Here is a 22,848-nt window from a genome sequence, read left to right as displayed (position 1 = left end):
GTAGCTATATAATCTCTAATTTATAACTTATCACTTTTAAAAAGCATTGCACTAGTGAATGTGAACACATTTCATTTGAAATAACCTCTAGCAACTCACTAATACAAACAATGCTGTGACAAAAATCTAATACGTGTTCCTTCATGGACCTATAAAAGTTTCTCTAGACTATTTTCATTATTTGAATTCCTAAGTAATAAAATATAAGTGTAGGAAGTGCTTTCAGATTGCTTTCCAGAATGGCTGTATACACTAATATTGCATTTGCCACAAGAGTTCCTGTGTCTCTTCAGCTTTATCAATAATAGTCCAGGGAATCTGAACGGTGAAAGGAGTTTTAGAAGGAGTATGATTTTGTTGATGGTTTCTTTAGCTGTAAAAAAGCTTTTAAGTTTGAGGTAATTTCATTTGTTTATTTGTTCCTTTGTTTCTCTTGACTGAGGAGATATATCTATAAAAATATTGCTACAAGAGAAGTCTAAGATTTTACTGCCTGTGTTTTCTTTTAGGACAACCCACTGAATGAGAGAACATACTCGCAATATGCCTAACAGGTGTTAATATATAAATTTATAAAGAACTCATACAACTCAACACCAAGAAGACAAACTTTTTAATTAAAAAATGAGCTATGGGCCTTGAATAGACACTTCTCCAAAGAAGACATACAGATGGCCAATAGACATAAAAAATGCTCAATATTCATTTCTAATGATAAGACAAATGCAAATTAAAACAATAATGCAATGTCACCTCACATCTACCAAAATGGCTTTCAATAGGTCAACAAACAACAATTGGTGGTGAGGATGTGGAGAAAAGTGAATGCTTATGCACTGTTAGTGGGAATGAAGACTGGAGCAACCACTGTGAAAAAAGTATGGAGTTTCCTCAAAAAATTAAAAATGATACTTCCTATTGACCCAGCGATCCTACTCCTGGGAATATATCCTAATACTAAAACACTAATTTGAAAGCATATATGCACACCAATGTTTATTGCAGCATTCTTTACAATTGTCAAGGTCTGGAAACAGCCCAAGTGGCCATCAGTAGCTGAGTAATAAAAAAGTTGTGGTATATCTACACAATTTAATACTACATGACCATAAAAAAAGAAGGAAATCTTATGATTTGTGACAGCGTTGGATGGACCTGGAGCTTACTATGATAAGTGAAATAAACCAGTCAGAGAAAGGCAAATACCATATGATCTCACTTATATATGGAAACTAATGAACAAAGTAAACTGTTGAACAAAATAGAAACAGAGGCATGGACACATGAAACAGACTGACAGCTGAGTCAGAGGTTAGGTGGGAAGACTGGACAAAATAAAGTGAAAATATTAGCCCAAAAATATGTATACATAACACATAGACATAGTCAACAGTGAGGTGATGACCAGAGGTAAGAGGAGTAGAGGCTAGGTGGAAGTGGGCAGAGGAGGGGAAAATGGGGACAGAAAGAGGCATTGCTAGGGAAAGAAGGTGCGTGATGTGGGGGAAGATGGTTTGTTGAATGGTGCACTTGAAACCTGTATAGTTTTGTCATCTTAATAAATTCAATAAAATTTTAAGAATTAAATAATATAATAAATAAAATATATGTGCATAAAAATGAATAAATAAAATAAAAGGTATGAATGATATTCCCCATCTACTTTCTGAAAATTTTGAAGAAAGATTCAAAGAGTGGTGAATGCAAAGTTAATAATAGAGGCCAAGATAGTATGTGGACTTTCCTCATTTAGTCCGACGGACTTGCTGTTGCCCACCAAGCAGAGCTGTTTCAAGAGACTGTCTCCTGGAAGCAGGCATGTTGAATCCCTGGTGTTTGAAGAAAGCTCACTCCCAAAAGGAAGAAGGACAGATTCAGTACTTATTCCTAAATGCATCAGTTCAATAAATCCCTTCCTTCCAGAAGTAAGAAAGGAGCTAGAGAGAGGGAAAAAGAGTAAAAGAGTAACTAAAGATAGTCCATCTCTACAGAATGATAAATCAGGAAAAGAAAGGAAACATTTTATATTAATATATGCCTGGGCTCTTTTTCTTTGACTATTTTGAGCTTGACTATATATTTCATTCTCTAACTGGGTGTAGATGTCCCCTTTAAGAAAAAGTGTGAGGTCTATTGGAACAGATGTGTTTCCAATGTCCTCAAGTGCATTCAATGTGCCTTTGAGTATCCCCTGGGTACCACAAAGAGGTATAATGAATTTTAGACACAGAAAAGCTGTGAATGAATTACATCAATACAACTGTTGAATAAATTCTGAGGAAAATTTGGATCTAGGTCTGAAAATTAATTCTTTATTCTGTTTTTCATTTCATATTTTCTTCTGACATGTATCTCAGAATAGTACATCAGTAAGTAGTTCAATAATAAATGCTTAAGAGCTCTAATAGTTTAGTGCCAATAATTTATAGAAATATCAAAATTTGAATATAAATTTTTATATTTTCAAAATCTCAGGAAAAAAATATAATACTAAAATGTTAGTGTTCTTGCAAGTAAAAGTCCAAGGACATTCAAACATCCAAACATCCACAAAAAAAAAACTGAAGGCCAAAGAAATAATTTACTCTCCTGCGTTAAGTTTTTACCTAATTTAAATTTTTACTTAAATTCAATTTTAAAAATTCCCCCAAATTTATTTTTCTACTCAGTTTGTAAGAAACCGCTCTCATTCTTTTTTTTTTTTTTTTTGTATTTTTCTGAAGCTGGAAACGGGGAGAGACAGTCAGACAGACTCCAGCATGCGCCCGACCAGGATCCACCCGGCACACCCAACAGGGGCGATGCTTTGCCCCTTGGGGCGTTGCTCTGCCTCGACCAGAGCCACTCTAGCGCCTGGGGCACAGGCCAAGGAACCATCCCCAGCGCCCGGGCCATCTTTGCTCCAATGGAGCCTTGGCTGTGGGAGGGGAAGAGAGAGACAGAGAGGAACGGTGGGGGTGGGGGGGTGGAGAAGCAAATGGGCTCTTCTCTTATGTGCCCTGGCCGGGAATCGAACCCGGCTCCCCCTCACGCCAGGCCTACACTCTACCAATGAGCCAACCGGCTAGGGCCTGCTCTCATTCTTTTGATAGAGCAAGAGTTCTTTCACTAGCTGCTTCTTCCTGAAAACATTTCATTCAAGGTCTTATACATTGTGCTTCATGAGGTTCACTACTGATTTATTTTAAAGGTCTATAGAATTTTTAAAATTGTTTAAAGGCAGTCATATTTACACCTACCAATTTTATATATATTTAGGCCATAGAACTGTCATAACAACAAGGCTTCTGTTTTTTTTGTTTGTTTGTTTGTTTGTTTGTTTTATATTTTGAATGTTATTATTATTTTTTTTTTATAAATTTTTATTAATGGTAATGGGATGACATTAATAAATCAGGGTACATATATTCAAAGAAAACATGTCTAGGTTATTTTGTCATTAAATTATGTTGCGTACCCCTCGCCCAAAGTCAGATTGTCCTCCGCCACCCTCTATCTAGTTCTCTGTGCCCCTCCCCCTCCCCCTCTCTCCCTCCCTCCCTCCCATGTCCTCCCTCCCCCCACCTCTGGTAACCACCACACTCTTGTCCATGTCTCTTAGTCTCATTTTTATGTTCCACCAATGTATGGAATCATGTAGTTCTTGTTTTTTTCTGATTTACTTATTTCACTCCTTATAATGTTATCAAGATCCCACCATTTTGCTGTAAAAGATCTGATGTCATCATTTCTTATGGCTGAGTAGTATTCCATAGTGTATATGTGCCACATCTTCTTTATCCAGTCTTCTATTGAAGGGCTTTTTGGTTGTTTCCATGTCTTGGCCACTGTGAACAGTGCTGCAATGAACATGGGGCTACATGTGTCTTCACGTATCAATGTTTCTGAGGTTTTGGGGTATATACCCAGTAGAGGGATTGCTGGGTCATAAGGTAGTTCTATTTGCAGTTTTTTGAGGAACCACCATACTTTCCTCCATAATGGTTGTACTACTTTACATTCCCACCAACAGTGAATGAGGGTTCCTTTTTCTCCACAGCCTCTCCAACATTTGCTATTACCCGTCCTGTTGATAATAGCTAATCTAACAGGGGTGAGGTGGTATCTCATTGTAGTTTTGATTTGCATTTCTCTAATAACTAATGAAGCTGAGCATCTTTTCATATATCTGTTGGCCATTTGTATCTCTTCCTGGGAGAAGTGTCTGTTCATGTCCTCTTCCCATTTTTTTATGGGATTGTTTGTTTGTTGTTGAGTTTTATGAGTTCTTTGTAAATTTTGGAAATTAGGCCCTTATCTGAGCTGTTGTTTGTAAATATCATTTCACATTTAGTTGGCTGTCTGTTTATTTTTATATCAGTTTCTCTTGCTGAGCAAAAACTTTTTATTCTGATGTAGTCCCATTCATTTATCTTTGCCTTCACTTCTCTTGCCATTGGAGTCAAGTTCATAAAATGTTCTTTAAAACCCAGGTCCATGATTTTAGTACCTATGTCTTCTTCTATGTACTTTATTGTTTCAGGTCTTATATTTAGGTCTTTGATCCATTTTGAATTAATTTTAGTACACGGGGACAGGCTATAGTCGAGTTTCATTCTTTTGCATGTGGCTTTTCAGTTTTCCCAACACCATTTGTTGAAGAGGCTTTCTTTTCTCCATTGTATGTTGTTGGCCCCTTTATCAAAGATTATTTGACCATATATATGTGGTTTTATTTCTGGGCTTTCTATTCTGTTCCATTGGTCTGAGTGTCTATTTTTCTGCCAATACCATGCTGTTTTGATTATCGTGGCCCTATAATATAGTTTAAAGTCAGGTATTGTAATGCCCCCAGCTTCATTCTTTTTCCTTAGGATTGTTTTGGCTATTCGGGTTTTTTCATAGTTCCATATAAATCTGATGATTTTTTGTTCCATTCCTTTAAAAAATCTCATAGGGATTTTGATGGGAATTGCATTAAATTTGTATATTGCTTTGGGTAATATGGCCATTTTGATTATATTTATTCTTCCTATCCAAGAACAAGGAATATTTTTCCATCTCATTGTATCTTTTTCGATTTCCCTTAACAATGCTTTGTAATTTTCATTATATAGGTCCTTTACATTCTTTGTTATGTTTATTCCTAGGTATTTTATTTTTTTTGTTGCAATCGTGAAGGGGATTATTTTTTTGAGTTCGTTTTCTAATATTTCATTGTTGGCATATAGAAAGGCTATGGACTTTTGTATGTTAATTTTGTATCCTGCGACCTTACTGTATTGGTTTATTGTTTCTAATAATCTTTTTGTGGAGTCCTTCGGGTTTTCGATGTATAGGATCATAGCATCAGCAAAAAGTGATACCTTTACTTCTTCTTTTCCGATATGGATGCCTTTTATTTCTTTGTCTTGTCTGATTGCTCTGGCCAGAACTTCTAGCACCACGTTAAATAAGAGTGGAGAGAGTGGACAACCCTGTCTTGTTCCTGATTTAAGGTAGAAAGTCCTCAGTTTTATGCCATTTAATATGATGTTGGCTGATGGTTTATCATATATGGCCTTTATCATGTTGAGATATTTTCCTTCTATACCCATTTTGTTGAGAGTCTTAAACATAAAATTGTGTTGTATTTTATCAAAAGACTTTTCTGCATCTATTGATAAGATCATGTGGTTTTTGTTCTTTGTTTTGTTGATATGGTGTATTACGTTAACTGTTTTGCATATGTTGAACCATCCTTGAGATTCTGGGATGAATCCCACTTGATCATGATGTATTATTTTTTTAATATGTTGTTGTATTCGGTTTGCCAGTATTTTGTTTAGTATTTTAGCATCTGTATTCATTAGAGATATTTGTCTGTAGTTTTCTTTCTTTGTGCCATCCTTGCCAGGTTTTGGTATGAGGGTTATGTTGGCCTCATAAAATGTGTTTGGAAGTATTGCTTCTTCTTCAATTTTTTGGAAGACTTTGAGTAGAATAGGAACCAAGTCTTCTTTGAATGTTTGATAGAATTCACTAGTATAACCGTCTGGGCCTGGACTTTTATTTTTGGGGAGGTTTTTACTAGTTTTTTCTATTTCCTCCCTGCTGATTGGTCTGTTTAGGCTTTCTGCTTCTTCATGACTCAGTCTAGGAAGGTTGTATTGTTCTAGGAATTTATCCATTTCTTCTAGATTGTTGTATTTGGTGGCATATATTTTTTCATAGTATTCTACAATAATTCTTTGTATATCTATGATGTCTGTGGTGATCTCTCCTCTTTCATTTTGGATTTTATTTATTTGAGTCCTGTGCCTTTTTTCCTTGGTGAGTCTTGCCAAGGGTTTGTCAATTTTGTTGATCTTTTCAAAGAACCAGCTCCTTGTTTTATTGATTTTTTCTATAGTTTTTCTGTACTCTATTTCATTTATTTCTGCTCTGATTTTTATTATCTCCTTTCTTCGGCTGGTTTTGGGTTGTCTTTGTTCTTCTTTTTCTAGTTCCTTAAGGTGTGAAGTTAAGTGGTTCACTTGGGCTCTCTCTTGTTTGTTCATATAGGCCTGAAGTGATATGAACTTTCCTCTTATTACTGCTTTTGCTGCATCCCAGAGATTCTGATATGTCGTATTTTCATTTTCATTTGTCTGTATATATCTTTTGATCTCTGCGCTTATTTCTTCTTTGACCCATTCATTTTTTAGAAGTATGTTGTTTAGTTTCCACATTTTTGTGGGTTTTTCCCCCTCTTTTTTGCAGTTGAATTCTAGTTTCAAGGTTTTATGATCAGAAAATATGCTTGGTACAATTTCAATTTTTCTAAATTTGCTGATATTGTCTTTGTGGCCCAACATATGGTCAATTCTTAAGAATGTTCCATGTACACTAGAGAAAGATGTATACTCTGTCGCTTTGGGATGAAGTGTCCTGTAGATGTCTATCATATCCAGGTGTTCTAGTATTTCGTTTAAGGCCACTATATCTTTATTGATTCTCTGTTTGGATGACCGATCTAGAGCCGTCAGTGGTGTATTGAGGTTTCCAAGTATGATTGTATTTTTGTTAGTTTTTGTTTTAAGGTCAATAAGTAGCTGTCTTATATATTTCGGTGCTCCTTGGTTTGGTGCATATATATTAAGGATTGTTATGTCTTCTTGATTCAACTTCCCCTTAATCATTATGAAATGACCATTTTTGTCTCTGAGTACTTTTTCTGTCTTGTAGTCAGCATTATTAGATATGAGTATTGCTACACCTGCTTTTTTTTGGGTGTTGTTTGCTTGGAGTATTGTTTTCCAGCCTTTCACTTTGAATTTGTTTTTATCCTTGTTGCTTAGATGTGTTTCTTGTAGGCAGCATATAGTTGGATTTTCTTTTTTAATCCATTCTGCTACTCTGTGTCTTTTTATTGGTAAGTTTAATCCATTTACATTTAGTGTAATTATTGACACTTGTGGGTTCCCTACTGCCATTTTATAAATTGCTTTCTGTTAGTTTTGTATCTAGTTTGATTCTTCTCTTTTGTTTTTCTATCATTTGTTTTTGTTTGTTTGTGTTCCATACTTCTTTCCTCTGTTGCTACCTTTTTTAAGTCAAGTGTTTTTGTGGTGGTTTTTTTAAGGGTGGTTACCATTAAGTAATGAAAAGGGTACCTACCATATTCATTGTAGTACCCTATCTTATAAGTATTTCTGCACTTCATCATCCTTTGCTACTGTTAATCTCCATCCTCTCCCCCCTTTTTTTCCTTTGTTGTCACAGTTTAAGTTTGGTTTTATTGTGTTCTTGGTGGAGCTGTTACTTGTGGTGTTGTTTTCTTCTGTTCTTTGAATCTGGTTGGAAAACCCCCCTTAGTATTTCCTGGAGTGGGGGCTTTCTGTTGATAAATTCTCTCATCTTTTCTGTATTTGTGAATGTTTTTATATCTCCTTCATACTTGAAGGATAGCTTTGATGGGTATAGTATTCTTGGCTGAAAGTTCCTCTCTTTCAGGGCTTTAAATATTGGGGTCCACTCTCTTCTAGCTTGTAGAGTTTCTGCTGAGAAGTCTGATGATAATCTAATAGGCCTTCCTTTATATGTTGTACTCTTCTTTTCCCTGGCTGCCTTGAGAATTTTTTCTTTGTCATTGGTTTGTGTCATCTTTATTATGATGGGCCTTGGAGTGGGTTTGTTGGGGTTAAGAAAACTCGGTGTTCTGTTTGCTTCTTGAATTTGAGGCTTTAGTTCTTTCCACAGGCTTGGGAAGTTCTCGTCTATTATTTGTTTGAGTATATTTTCCATTCCATTTTCTTTCTCTTCTCCTTCTGATATACCTATTATTCTTATGTTATTCTTTCTTATGGAGTCAGACAATTCCTGTAGGGCTTTCTCGTTTTTTATTATTTTTGAGTCTCTTTCTTCTTCTCTCTGTTGTGCCTCAAGTTGTTTGTCTTCTATTTCACTAATTCTATCCTCAATCTGGGCTGTTCTGTTCGCTAAGCTTGTTACCTCGTTTTTCAGCTCGTGAATTGAGTTTTTCATTTCTGTTTGATTTGTTTTAATAGTTTCAATTTTCTTGGTAATATATTCTTTGTGTTCATTGAGTTGTTTTCTGATTTTCCTATATTGCCTTTCTGTGTTTTCTTGTATATCTCTGAGTATTTTTAAGATTTCTATTTTAAATTCTCTGACATTTAGCTCCAAGGCTTCCAATATGTTGTCTTTTCTCCATAGATTTTTCCACATCTATTTGTGTTACCTCTCTTTCTTTTGTATCCATAATATTCAATTTCCTCTTTCTTATTGGCATCTGAGGGTGGTCTTGTTGATAGAACTAATTAGAATTAATAAAGAGTAAAAAGTAAAAAAAAAAAAAGGGTAAAACACCCCACAAAAAAAAAAACAGTAATAATTTATTATTTCCCCCTTTTTTTCTTTCTTCTCTTTCCCTCCTCTCCCCTCCTCAGGGAAATACCATGCCTATAATGGAGGGCCTGATTTGGGGTGAAGAGTTCAAGGGGCAAAAAAAGGGAGTAGGGACCTACTAAATGCAAAAAAAAAAAGGAAGAAAATTTTAGACAAGCATAAGATGATTTGCTTGTAAGTGATGGTCAACTAAGAGATATAATGAGAGTGATAAGAGGGAACCAGAAAAAAGGACCAAAAAAAGAATAATAAAGAAGAAAAAAATAAAAATAATAAGTAAAAATCTGTTGTATTAAGTGGAGCGAAGACTAAATACAATGGAGACCTTGGGTTGGGAGGACCCAAAATGCCACAAAAATAAACAAACAAGAAAAAAACAAAAACAAAAGCAAAAAATAAAAATAAAGCCAAAAAAAGCCTTGAGTCCCAAATTAACTAATTTGTTCGTGATTGAGGATTAAATGGGAGGAAAGTAAAACGAGAAAAGAAAAAACGAATAGAAAGGAAAAAATAAGAAAAAGAGAAAAACGAAGGAAGTTATAAAAAAGGAAGAGAAAAAAACAAAATAAAGCAAATAAAAAAAAAACAAAAGAGGAGAGAGTGAGAGTTAAGTGTTTTGGAGTATAACCTTAAAGGAGGGTGAGGATGAAGAAGAGAAATAAAATGTAACAGTTATGGGTAGTGTAGTTCAAGAAAAGGGAAGCATAAGATGGGCAGAGAATAGAAGGACCGAGGTGGAGGAAATAAAGGCAATAAGATAGAAGAAACAAACAACAACAACAACAAAAATTAGTGGAACAAGTTGTAAAGTCTGTGGATTTTTCTTGATTTTGAGAGTTTAACTTCTTCCTTTTTCTTTTCTCTCCCTCTTCCTGGTCGGTGACTCTGTACCCCAGGCTCTGCCCCTGTGTCACACTTAGGTAGGGATTTGCAGTTGATGGGATTCTATGGCAATGTCATATAATTGGCTTTAGTCTTGCTGGTAGTCAAGGCTTGTTGGCGTTTGCAGGGTCCAACGATGAGAATTTGCTTTCCTGGATTCTCTCTCCTAGTCCCCCCTTCCTGAATTAGCAGCCTGGTGATCCAGCTATAAGGCTGCAACTGCTTCTGCCTGGGGAGTAAGAGGCTCAAAGAGCTGGGAAATCCCCACTCTATCCCCACTCAGTGCAAGGCTTTGGGAAAGGCTCTGGCAGTCAGGGCCTCCAGTGTAATCAGGCGGGGGTGGGAGTCAATTGTTGTCAAGGTGACTGTTCAGCACCTAGCATTCAGTTGGACCTCTCAACCCAGGCTTTCCACACTTTGTAGCCTGTTTTGGCTGGGAAGAAGAGTCACTAGTCTCTGTTTGTGACTAGTGTAGTATAGATCTTATTATCTGCCAAGTCCCTCTTGTTAGCGTTTATCCCTGAATATGGAGGCTCTATCAATCAGAAGTTGCCCCCGCCCCTTTAGCGAGAGGCACTAAAAAATATCACGCCTCTTGTCTTGGGTCGCTGAACTGAGAGAGATCTTATCAATTAGAACCAAGGGTGCGCAGATTTCATGGGTTAAGCTAATTTCAGTGATTGGGTCGCAGCTGTGCTCCCGAAGGTATTTTAGGCTGCCTGCGCGCGCCCCTCCCCCAACGCTTGATTGTTAGCTTGAATGGCTGGGTGAGGTGCCCCGCCCACGGAGAGAATCTCCCAAGTAGAAGACCACCCTGGTGCCTCTCCCGCTCGCCCTGCCGCTGGCGGCTGAATCGCACCAGGCGCAGGATAATGGGGCACCCTGGGTGTGCGGGCCCGTAAGGCGCTCTGGGCGTGTGGAATGCCCAGGGCACGCGCGCGAATGGGGTGCTCCGGGCACCGGTGGCTGGCGACTCTCACTCGCAGTGCGCCGGCCGCTGGGAACGTTAGCGGTGCTCGCTCTGCAACCGTACCGGGTGCTGGCCCGCGGCTGCTCGCGGCTCCCGAGTGTGGGCGGTGCTCGCTCTGCACCCGGACCAGGCGCGCGCCCGCGGCTGCTCGAGGCTCCCGAGTGTGGGCTGACTCACCACAGATGCACTCCCTCGCGGCTTGAATGAACGTCGCTGCGGTAGCTTCCTCCACACCCTCGTCTCTCAGATTCAAGTGATAACAGTCCTTTCGCTTTCAGTTTGTGTGGAACTCCAGAATGCTCCGAGGATAAATTTTTCTGTTTCTAGTTGATAAATTTGTTGTGATTTAGGAGAGATCTGTCGGACGCGCTGCTCACGGTGCCATTTCCGTGACGTCACTCCCAAGGCTTCTGTTTTAAAAAGTCATTACTTTAAATTTTCTGAAGACCCAAGCAGAAGCCTAATAGTATCTTAGGTTAGTAGGGTAGGTGGATGAAATCTTGGTTTTCAACTTTTATAAATTCATGTTATGTTAAACCTTTTGATTAGAACCCATAATCTGCAGATTTAAACTTCATTAGTAGGCACTTTCAAGAAAACAATTGCATTTCTCTTAATTCTAGGGGTAGGTATATTCATTTTCTATTGTTACAACAAATTATACATACAAGGCTTAACGCACCACAAGTTGACCAGTTTGCAATTCTGGAGTTCTTAAGTCTAAAATGTGTTTCACAGTTATCTTCCATTTAGTGGCTCTGGAGACAATCTGTTTCCATGGCTTTTCCAGCTTCTAGAAGCTGTCAAGACTCCTTATATCATAGTTTCACATAACTCTGACATCTGTTTCTATTGCACATATTCTTTTCTTCACTCTGACTCTCTTGACATTCTTATAAAGGTCTTTGTTATTACACTGAGTCCGTCTGGATAACCCAGGATAATCTTTCCATCTCAAGATCCAAAATTCACACAGAAAAATTCCATTTTACCATATGAATTTTAATATACACAATTTCTGTAGATTAAGCATGGACAGCTTTTGGGAGCCATTATTAGGGTTTACCACATGGGGTTTGGAAATTCACAGGCAGACTGTCTTCTTACTGCGCCTTGGAAGTCTTTCCCATTCATAGTATTCAAGAAATATTAATTTCCTTTCACTCTTAAACATTATCTAGGAAATTGAATGCTATTTTAAAGTGAATTTTCTGAGACAATATAGATTTTAAACAAACACACACACACACATAACACAATTGAAAATGTTCAAATAACTACAAAAGGTGCACAAATAATATAGAGTTTGATGACATATACAAGTTTTCCTGTTGCTGCTGTGACAAATTACAATCATGTTAATGGTTTAAAACTACACAAATTTATTATTTTACAGTTCTGGAGGTCAGAATTCAGAAGTGGATTTTACTGTCAGTAGAGTTCTATTCATTCTGGAGGTTCTAGAACAGAATGTTGTTAGAAACCACCCACCTTCTTGGTTCTTGGCCACATTCCTCCATCATCAAAGGCAGCATTATAGAACCGAATCCTTCGTATATGACTTTTTCTCTGGTTCTCATTTTTCTGCCTCCCCATTCCACTGTGTGATTATATCTCCATGCCCAACACATCCACATAATCCAGGATAATCTTTCCATCTCAAAGTCAGATGATTGGTACCTTAATTCCACCTGTAACTTTAAATTGCCTTTGTCATGTTACAAATGTAGTCACAGGATTTAGTAGTTTGGGCATGGGTGTCTTTATTAAGGAAGTTTTATGTTGCCTAACACCACTATAAGTGGCTATACCCAAGGAACAATAAATGCAGATAAAGAAATTATTTATTGCCAGCCCATCTAAACCATTCCATATGTTACTGCTAGATCACTTCTATTTCCTCCTTTTCTAACACAATTTTGCATTTTAAAATTATAGATTAATTTATCACTTTGGAAACTTTAAAAAATGGTATCATATGGTATGTATGTATTTGTTTGTGCCTGGCTTTATTCATTCAACATTTTGCATGCCATATTAATCTGTGTTCTTACTATCAATAGTATATGTTTATTTTAAATGTAATATAGTATTTCATTGTATGAATAAAACACAACTCATTTATCCATTTAAATGTCTATAGGCATTTGAATTGTTCCAAATTTGGGATTTTTTCAAATAGTAAAGATGAGAAAATTTTATACATGTATTTTATTGCTTATATGCATCTATGTTAACATAAACTTTGGAGTAAAAATTTAGGACCTTTGAATATGCATATGTGCAAAGTTAACAATGTTAAACTAGTTTTTCCCAGTGGCTTTACCTAATTACACTCCCAACAGACATGTAGGAAAATTAGTTTGCTAAAACAGTTTTTATCACAAATGGATGTGGAATTTTATTATGTTTTTTTCTGAATCTTTTTTATAATCAGTTTTTCTTCTCTATTGTGTTAATATGCTAAATGTCATTGAGAGATTTTTAAAAGTCAAAATAATGCTGCATACCTGGAGGAAAAGAAACCAGTTTTCTTATGGCATATTATTTATCTGTCTATCATCTATATGTGTCACCTCTCTATTGCTGGATATATAATTAAAATATTTATTAGGATTCTCATCAATATGGTAAAAAGTGAACCCACTTAATTTTTTTATAAATAATTATGTCATGTCTATATCAGATTTTATAATAAAGTTAGTTTAATGTCATGAACTAATATTGATATTGATCTCTTTATTTGAATTTCTGAAATTTTTATTTTTAAAAATGTTATTTTAAAAATATTAGTGGCATGTACCAAAGAAGCTATCTCAGGTTAGAGGTTATGAAAATGTGTTTGTGTAACAATTTTTAATTATAAATTTGATTAGTGTCCTAATGATCAACTTCTAGATAAGTAAATTCCTCAGAATTTGGCAACATTAAATGATGAATTTATTTTGGGGGTTAGAAATTTGGAGAGAGCTCTGCTGGGCAATTCTGGATCGAGTTCATTATTGGGTTAATATACAAATATTAGCTGGGGTTGCAGGCACTAGAGGTTTCAGTTGGGCCCACATCTAATTTGGGTCATTTACATAACTGTGATCTGATGCTAGCTGTCTGCTGGGAGCTCATCTCAGGTGAGTTTGCACATGGCCTCTCCAGATGGCAGTCTCAGAACAGCTGAACTTCTTATGTGGGGATTGACTTCCCCAAGAGCAAGTGTCCCATGAGAAACAGGCAGAAGTTGCATAGCTTTTAATACTGTCTTGATGATCAATCAGTTACTGAGGGTGATGTGTTAAAATTTCTCAATATAATAATATCTTTGGATATTTCTCTTTATAGTTGATCAAATTTGGAAAATGTGAGTCATTGCATCTTCAAAAAATGTATTTTCTGTCTCCGCTTTCTCATTTCTCATTTTGAAACTGGAATCCATAAAAGTTAGAGCATTTGATATTATCTCACAGACACTGCAACTCATCTCATTTTTTCCCAATCTGTTTGCTTTAGTGTGTGTTTTCTATTACTATGTCTTCAAGATCACTGAACATATTTTTTCACAATATTGAGTCTTCAATTTATCTCAGTGTAAAGCCAGTAGCCACGGCCACCATCACAGCCGCCTGGCCCATGCAGGTTCGCATTGGATTCGGTATTACAGACGGTACTGAAACAATGGAGCCAAGAGCTGGTGGGCCTTTAGCTTTAATCCTAGCTTGCACCCAGCGGGCAAGAAATACACACAGTGGAAAAACACTTCTTTTTCATTCAGGGCTCCCAAAGCCACTGATTTATCTTAGTATCCTAAAATCAAAGGTTTCTAACTTTACCAGTCTCATTCACTGCTGTTCCCCATCTCCTTCTCTCTGCACAAACTCTGTACAAACTGACTTCTCCTTCAGCACTCTGCCATCTTGGCTGCTTCTCCTCTCCTCCATGTGGCCTTTCTCTGCTCTCCTACAGCATGGGCTCCTCTTAGATCATAATCCCTGTTCCCCGGAACAACGTAATCTCTTTTAAAACCTTTTGGCACAAAAGCCCCCCACCCAACACACATTAATATAATCATGCCCATCCCAAGCAAGAAGGGTAACTAATATTATCACCTGGGTGACAGGCTTCCACATGGGCAGCGCCATCTTTAACAAAGTGAGCATAATATATTTTATCTGCCACTCAGCCAATGAATTTCTCAGTACAGATAATGTATGTTTATCTCTGGAAGTTTTGCTTAGTTTTGGTTTATGTCTTATTATTTTTTTCCTTATTGTAGTCATGTGTTTTTTTAAGTGTATGAGCATATTGCTAATAGATACTTTAAAAATCTTCCTTGCTAATCTCATGATAGTATTACTTCTGGATCTCTTTTTGTTTATTGATTTTTCTCCTGCTTGTGGGTTACACTTTCTCGATTTTTGAAAGACCTATTCATTGCTTTTATCAGAAGCTTCAAACATTAATTTTATATTTTTGATGCTGTATTTTATTTTTATGCTTTAATGCAAGTTGAGCTTTGTTCTGACATGAAGTAATATATTTGCTGATCATCCTGATCCTTTCCTGAGTTTTTTTTTCTTTTTAACTTTTGATGAGAGCAGAGTAACCTTTATTATAGCAGAAGATTAGTTATACTACTAAGGCACGACTCTTGCAGTATCTGTACAATATCATTAGTGTTAGTGAGGATTTTCCACATCGGCTGATAAGAACTTGAATGCCTACAAAGCCTAAGTGGAAAGTGTTCAACATAGAGCTTCCTAATCATTCTTTTCCAGCCTTCTGGAGTTTTTCCCTTTGTAAATATGCCTTGATATTTACCAACGGGCACGGATGTCTTTTCAGATTTATGGATCTCTTTATCTATGCTTTTCCCTGCTCTTTGTTACTCTGTCCCACAGGTTCTAGCTGCCATAGCTTCCTGTAATCTGAACTCTGTTTCCTCAATAAAAGCAAAGTGACCATCCCTTACTAATATGTCCTGGGCATTATACATGAATCTCTGATAAAATAGGAATAATTCAATGCAGCATTACCACATTTTGGTCCAAACAATCATAAGCAAAAATAGAACTATGATAGTAAATTTTACACTGGCCATTGGCTAGTTATAACACTTTTATTCACAAATTAGTTTATTGTTATAATCTGCATACTTAATTTTATACCTTTCAATACAAATTTATAAGGCAAGTAGTATTTCTTCAACTGAATAAACTTAAGCAAGAAAATATTTGGGTAGATAGGATTGTATTACTATATAAAGATTATTATTTTATAAGTTTACCTAAGTAATATATATAAACAATGCTTTTGACTCATTACTGAGACATAAATATTAGATTCAAGTAAAAAAAGATGGTTGTAGTCTTCCATTATTATGAATATGTTTATTGATTTCTCTACTGTTGATGGCTTACTAGGTACTTTGTCTTCTAAACCTCATTAAGCTAGGATAAAAAATTAAAATGCACAGTGTTAATCTTTTATAGTCTATTACTTCATGCCAAATGCATTTTCAGACTGAAGGATAAAAGCTGGCCAGTATCATGTTAGTGTGAAGAGCAATGGTATACTGCCATGGTTTAGGAAATACAGTACTTTAAGCTTAAGGCTTGGAAGACAGCCTAACTGAATTTCAGTGTTGGCTACACTAGTAATGAACAATTAAATTCATCAACTTTTTAAACTCATCCATCCCTTAGTTTCTGTATCTAAAATTTAAATATTAGCTATAGCTATCATTGAGTGCAATGAAGATAAAATTGAGATAACACATGTAAAATTTCTAGCATAGTATCGGACACATGAATTAATACTGAAGATGATTAAATACTTTTGCAAATTTTTCATTATAGAGTATACATGACAGAGAAGCAGAAGATCTTATGTCCAAAAACATTTGAACTACTCAAACATTCAATGAGTGTGCACATTGAATTAGCCCAATTTCCTGCTTACATGAAGCCATTTGTCTCTGTTAGTAGCCTCTCAAATATAGAAGAAAGATTTTTATAATGCTGTTTCAAGTGCATAAAAATGAGTATTTGGTATCAAATCTATCTCTTAAGTGAAGTAGAAAGCAATGTACTACATGCGATATCATTATTCTTGACATTGATGCCAATACACTTGTCAAAAACTAAGTGCCCCACAATGTGGCCATCAAGCATGTTGCACTAAACTCAGCTCTTACCCCACACTCTACTGTACCTGTCTGAATCTTTCCCCCACAAAGTGTGGGTTCCTTGGGGGAAGATTTATTTTATTCATTGGTGTTTACTTATTTTTATCCAAAAGTACTAACATTTTATTTTTTTATTTTATTTATTTATTTTTATTCATTTTAGAAAGGAGAGAGAGAGAGAGAAGGGGGGAGGAGCAGGAAGCATCAACTCCCATATGTGCCTTGACCAGGCAAGCCCAGGGTTTTGAACTGGCGACCTCAGCATTTCCAGGTCGACGCCTTTATCCACTGCGCCACCACAGGTCAGGCCCATTTTATTTTTTTTAAATAAAATAAATTTATTTTTAAAAATAAATGTTAAAAATACCAACAAAATGTTGTTTTTTTTAATGTTCATTGAGTGAATGAATAAAGAGACATAGGAAAATATTCTACATGATCAATCTTGGGTTTTTAGAGAGAGGTGTGTGGTATATTTTATATAAAATATAAAAAAATCTTATTTAAAGATAGCTTAAAGGATTGTCAGTGTTCTCCACACTGGTAATGTTACCTAGAATAATTTTTGGACTTGTATACCTTTCTAAATTCTTCCTTCTCTCTTTTACAATTCTTAATTTCTATGTAATAAGATAGTTTTAAAAAAATAAATTTGAGAAAAAGAATATAAGTGCTAATAAAAGGAACTAGTGTTTTAAGAAATACATGAAAAAAGTTATAAGGACTTACATACTGATAATTATAAGATAATGTATCAACCATTTCTTCACTCTATATATCCATTCCTCCTTATCATTGAATTCAGAATCTTCCACAAATGCACACTCTTTATGTAGAGACTATTAGTTTTGATAGGGCAATCAATGATATAAAAATGTAATGAAGTAGAAAAATGAAAAAAAAAAAATCTAAGTTTTATGGTGTTAGCCTATAAATACCTCTAAGTGGAAAAGAAAATAGTTTTTGGTAAAGTTCTGTGTCTTCTAATTTTTTTTAATCAGACAGGAAAAATTAATTTAATATTTTTGAATTGAGAACAATTTAAATCCATTCTAATGATCATTGTCATATGCATACACACCACACACCCCTGGTTGAGCACATAGATGTTACAGCTAATTCTCAGATATGTTAGCATAATTGGGGGTACACAGATCTGATAAAGTATTAACTGGGAAGTTGTTTAAGAATCATTTTCAGAGATTCTTAATTGAAAGGCAAGTATTTATGTATTAATTAGGGACCTCAGATGTGCCAAAATATTGCATTTTTGCAATATCTATATCTATTCCCTTCTAAATTTCCCATCAGTTTTGGCTTGAGAAGAAGATATTTTAGTTAAAAAGATTCAGCTATGTGTTGAAAGTCTCAGGTTCAAGGTATGATATTTTCAATTTCTCACTGTGTAACCTCTGGCATATTATTTATTTTCTATACATATTTGCATAGACTCAAGAAAACTTGAAAGCACTTAATTAAAAAAAAGGAAGCTTCATGTATAAATTCTGAATGAACAGATAGAAAATTAACATCAGACCCAAATAGCCAAAGTAGTATATTTTCATTGATTTGAAATGGGTTATTGCACTAGTTCCAAATAATTTAAGTTCACACCACAATCATACAATGCAACTCTTGTAATTGCATTTGTGCACGGGCACTTGGGTATAAGCTGTTTAGTGTATAATATGTTGCTCTTATTACATATAGAGAGTTTGATAATAATTCTTTTGTGATGATTGAGAAAATTATTTAAATCAGATTATAAATATAATAATTGAAGTCAACAAATTTAAAATACTTCATAATTCTCATGCCTAAAATGCAAATTAAATAAGCAAGAATTTGCACTGTAGAATCACAAAACACTTAAGAATTTCAATCCTGAAATTTCTTAGTTATGTGATATAGAATGTTTGAATTTTATATGTTTAAATTTCCTCAACAATAAAAGAATATAATAAGAATTAATTATTTATTTCTCTTCTTAATATGTTTCAGGCATGGTCTAAGTAATTCAACCTAGTATTTTTTAAATTTAGCTTCCATCACAACCCTATATAAATCAGGATATATTATTTCTTCTTTTGTTACATGGCTGGAAAAACTTGTAAAAGTTGAAGAAAAGGACCAAGATAAAAAAAGAAAAACTATTAGGTGAGAGAGGTTATATTTTGAAATTCTATCAATCTGATTTCAGAGACAATACATTACTTGGCCTCCCTGGCAACTTCTAGATGAAATGAAGTGAAGGCATTCACCTGCAGAGGAAGGCATCTGGTACTGATAACCTATCATCTATTACAGTATCAAAAAGGAAAAAAAAAATGAAAGAAAAACAATCACTTTGGTTCCTGCCACTGCTGCTGCTGCATTACTACCGTTACTCTGGCTGCTAGCTATGATATTTCTTTTCTGTCAAGGCATCTATGAATTGCAACAGCTTTGTCAGTTTGCCCACATTTTCTGTCTCTTAGAATAAAAATACATGGAAGACAAGCTTTAAAGCTAAAAATAACAAAGGCAAACAGGTGTGCTTCATAATTTTACTAAATATACCAGTGGCTGAGATGTGTTTTTCCTCCCTGAATATTATCACTTGATCCCAAATCTGTATGATTTGCTTGTGAAACACCACCACATTGTTGCAAAGGATGTGAGCCCTTACATTCAAATTTGGTTCATCATAAAAAAGGTCATGTTATCAAGTTGTACAGTGATTATTCATTAGAATTCACTGTTTCCATAAAAAAAACTAAAATATAAGACATACACTTATTCCTCACCGATGTAGTATGATGGATCTATTTTCAGAGGACAAATGGCATTACCTTTGTAAGCATGCATGGTCCACCCACATAGACAATTCAAAGTGTTAATAGTCACCCAGAAAACTTCTGCTGTGGTTTTAGGCTGGTTCAAACATTTTGGAGAACTATCTCAACTGGGTCTATCTATAACTAAAAGGGTAAAACACTTGCTCTACCTGAGAACATTTTCAAAACATCATCAATAAATATCCTTACATTTTATTAGAGGGCTCTGCTCTTCTTGGCTGGCTTGGCCTCTTATAGTGCATTATATTCTTAAGATTGCAGCTCTTCAACAATTCTTGAATGTCTGCTGATTTTGACTTGTTCATTAAGTTCTAAACATATTTTAAATTCACACTTATACAATCAGAGTTAAAATGAAGGTTTTACACTATAAGACTTGTGTATATCTTAAGGTGTATTTCTAATTATTTTATCTCCACACAATGCAATCCTTTGTTGATTTAATTTGAGCTACCTAGAGTAAGGCCATTTTTTTGTAGCTATATATTTCATTCTTAAATTTTAATTTCTTCTCTAATTCTTTAAATACAAATTCTTAGACCATTTTTCTGTCAGTTGGAGATGTCAAGTTTGCAAAGTTGAAGAGGAAATACAATAACTCTAAAAGCTCTAATTTTCCATAAACATTGTTGTAAAAATCACATACCTTTTTAGAAGTCAGAAAGCAGCATGTTGCCTATCTGAATATGTCAATCACAATGCATGTAAATTGCTATTTTACCTAGCACTGACGAAAATTGACAAAGGAAACAAGGTTTTTACAGTAATACCAGAACTGACAGAAAATAAACAAAGTGTAAGATTTAGCTGAAATTTCATACAAAATATAACAACACAAATGTGCCAATGACAAAGATATTACCAAACAAACATAGAAGCTATGGTATTCTCTCTTCTTGACAATGAAAGCATATTAAAATAAATAACAGTAGTAGTTTTTTATTGTCCAATGCTGTACAGTCACTACTTTAGAAATTATTTGATAATAAAATTAATTATGAGCATGTCATCATAGTATTTAATTAGTAAGAGTGAGTTTTTAAAAATTAATGTTTGAGTTTGGATCACAGAAAACACTAGATTTTCTGCAAGAGGGACAGTAATATATCCCAGAAGAATATAATTTCTTAAAGTGCATTTTCTTTTTCTTTTTTTTAGAAAAAAATTAGATTTATAGAAAAAAGCATTTGAAATACATATGGCTAAAAAGCATTGATATATTTATTAAAGAACTTTTAAAAATAAAATAAATTCTAAAATTGAAAAGTTTTTTTCCCCTAGAATAGAGCACTCATCACAGTTTAACATTGTATATTGTCAGTTGACATTGCACATATTTGTTTATTTGCTTGATATTTACCTGTCTTACTCTTCGGTGTAAATAACACAGGGAAGAGGCTTTATTTTGAGGAATCGATTATTTTTATACCAAGGGCAATGTTTGGCAAATAAATATAGGTTTAATGTGTTAGATTAGAATACAGTCGGTCCTCAAGTTATGACAGTCTTGACACACAATGTTTAGAGTTTACAGAGCTCACTCCCATAAAAACTTAAAAAAATTGAAACGAATTTTTTGACTTACGCTGTTAGCATCGTAATTATGGACTACATTGTACTTACCGACTGACTAGCCTGGAACAATTCTTTAAGAAGGTAGAGAGGCCTGCAACGGATCCTGTACCCTCTATATCAGCTGCTTCTCGAGATGAAACACCTGTAGTACAGGTAGAATCATCTCCAGCGTCTCCTGCATGCTCCTTAGGCAATCCTGATTCACCTGACCCAGTAACTCCAGCAGGTTCTCCTGCCTCTCCAGCTTCTTCTTCCCAATAAGTCACTCTCTCCCACCTTGCTATGCCCCTTCTAGTGTGTAAGCCAACCACATGAATAAAGGTAACAAATTCTTTTTACACTCATTTTTTTGTCATTTTTTCTGTTACTGCAGTACAGTGTACAATGCAGTATATTTATATCCTTTTCCTTTTCTGTGACTTACTGGTGTTTTTATGTTCTAGATTACGATTTTACCACTGTTAGTATAGGTAAGTGACTTACCGTAGGCTTGGGTGTGTTTCAACTTACACCAAAATTCAGGTTATTTCACTGTTGTAAGAATGGAACAGTGTTGTAACCCAAAAACCTCTGTATTTTTTTAAAAATTCTTGGCTCTGGGCAGTTGACTCAGTGGATAGATTGTGGGCTAGGAATGTGGACATCCCAGGTTTGATCCCCAGTCAGGGTACATAAAATGTAACCATCTGCTTTTCTTCCCTTCCCACAGCCAGTGGCTCGATTGGTTCCAGCATCGACCTCAAGCACTGAGGATGACTTGATTGGTCTGAGTGTTGGCCTCAGGCACTGAGGATAGCTTGGTTGGTTCAAGTATATGCCCTAAATGGGGGTTGCCAAGTGGATCCCAGTTGGGCACTTGTGGGATCGGTCTCTCTATCCCCCTTCCTTTCACTTAAAAAAATTCTGTATCATTTACACTGACTATGATTTTACACCTTGCTTACTTCCTCATGCTTTAGCAGGGAAGAAAAAAATTATGTTTATTTGTTTATAAAGACCACTTTTCTTATTATATCTCAGTCCTTTGTCATCTATGCCAGGTTCTAAGTAGAATACTTTAATAGTAATATTTGTTCATCAAGGTTCTGGAGCATGTGTGTGAGTGTGTGTGTGTGTGTGTTTATGTTACATTTAATGAAATAATGGGTTGTTTACCCAGTATGGCATTTCTGTCTCTCCTCAATATTCATCTTCCCAAATGAGGCCATAGAGAGTCTGGTTTTCAAAAATATTGCTAACCATTAGTTGCTCTCATTCAGTCAGCATGTTCAAGTCAATGAATATAGAATACATAGGCTACAACGTCAAGCTATTCCCCTTCACTACCACCTATTCTTTTTTTTATTTTAATATTTTATTTATTGATTTTTTAGAGAGAGAAGAGTGAGAGAGAGAGACAGAGAGAGAGAGAAGGGGGAGGAGCAGGAAGCTTCGACTCCCATATATGCCTTGACAGGGCAAGCCCAAGTTTTCGAACCGGCGACCTCAGTGTTCCAGGTCGACGCTTTATCCCACTGCGCCACCACAGGTCAGGCCAC

Source organism: Saccopteryx bilineata, chromosome 1 (assembly GCF_036850765.1).
Source record: "Saccopteryx bilineata isolate mSacBil1 chromosome 1, mSacBil1_pri_phased_curated, whole genome shotgun sequence".
NCBI lineage: Eukaryota > Metazoa > Chordata > Mammalia > Chiroptera > Emballonuridae > Saccopteryx > Saccopteryx bilineata.
The sequence above is the reverse complement of the archived record's forward strand: the minus strand, read 5'-3'. Positions refer to the sequence as shown.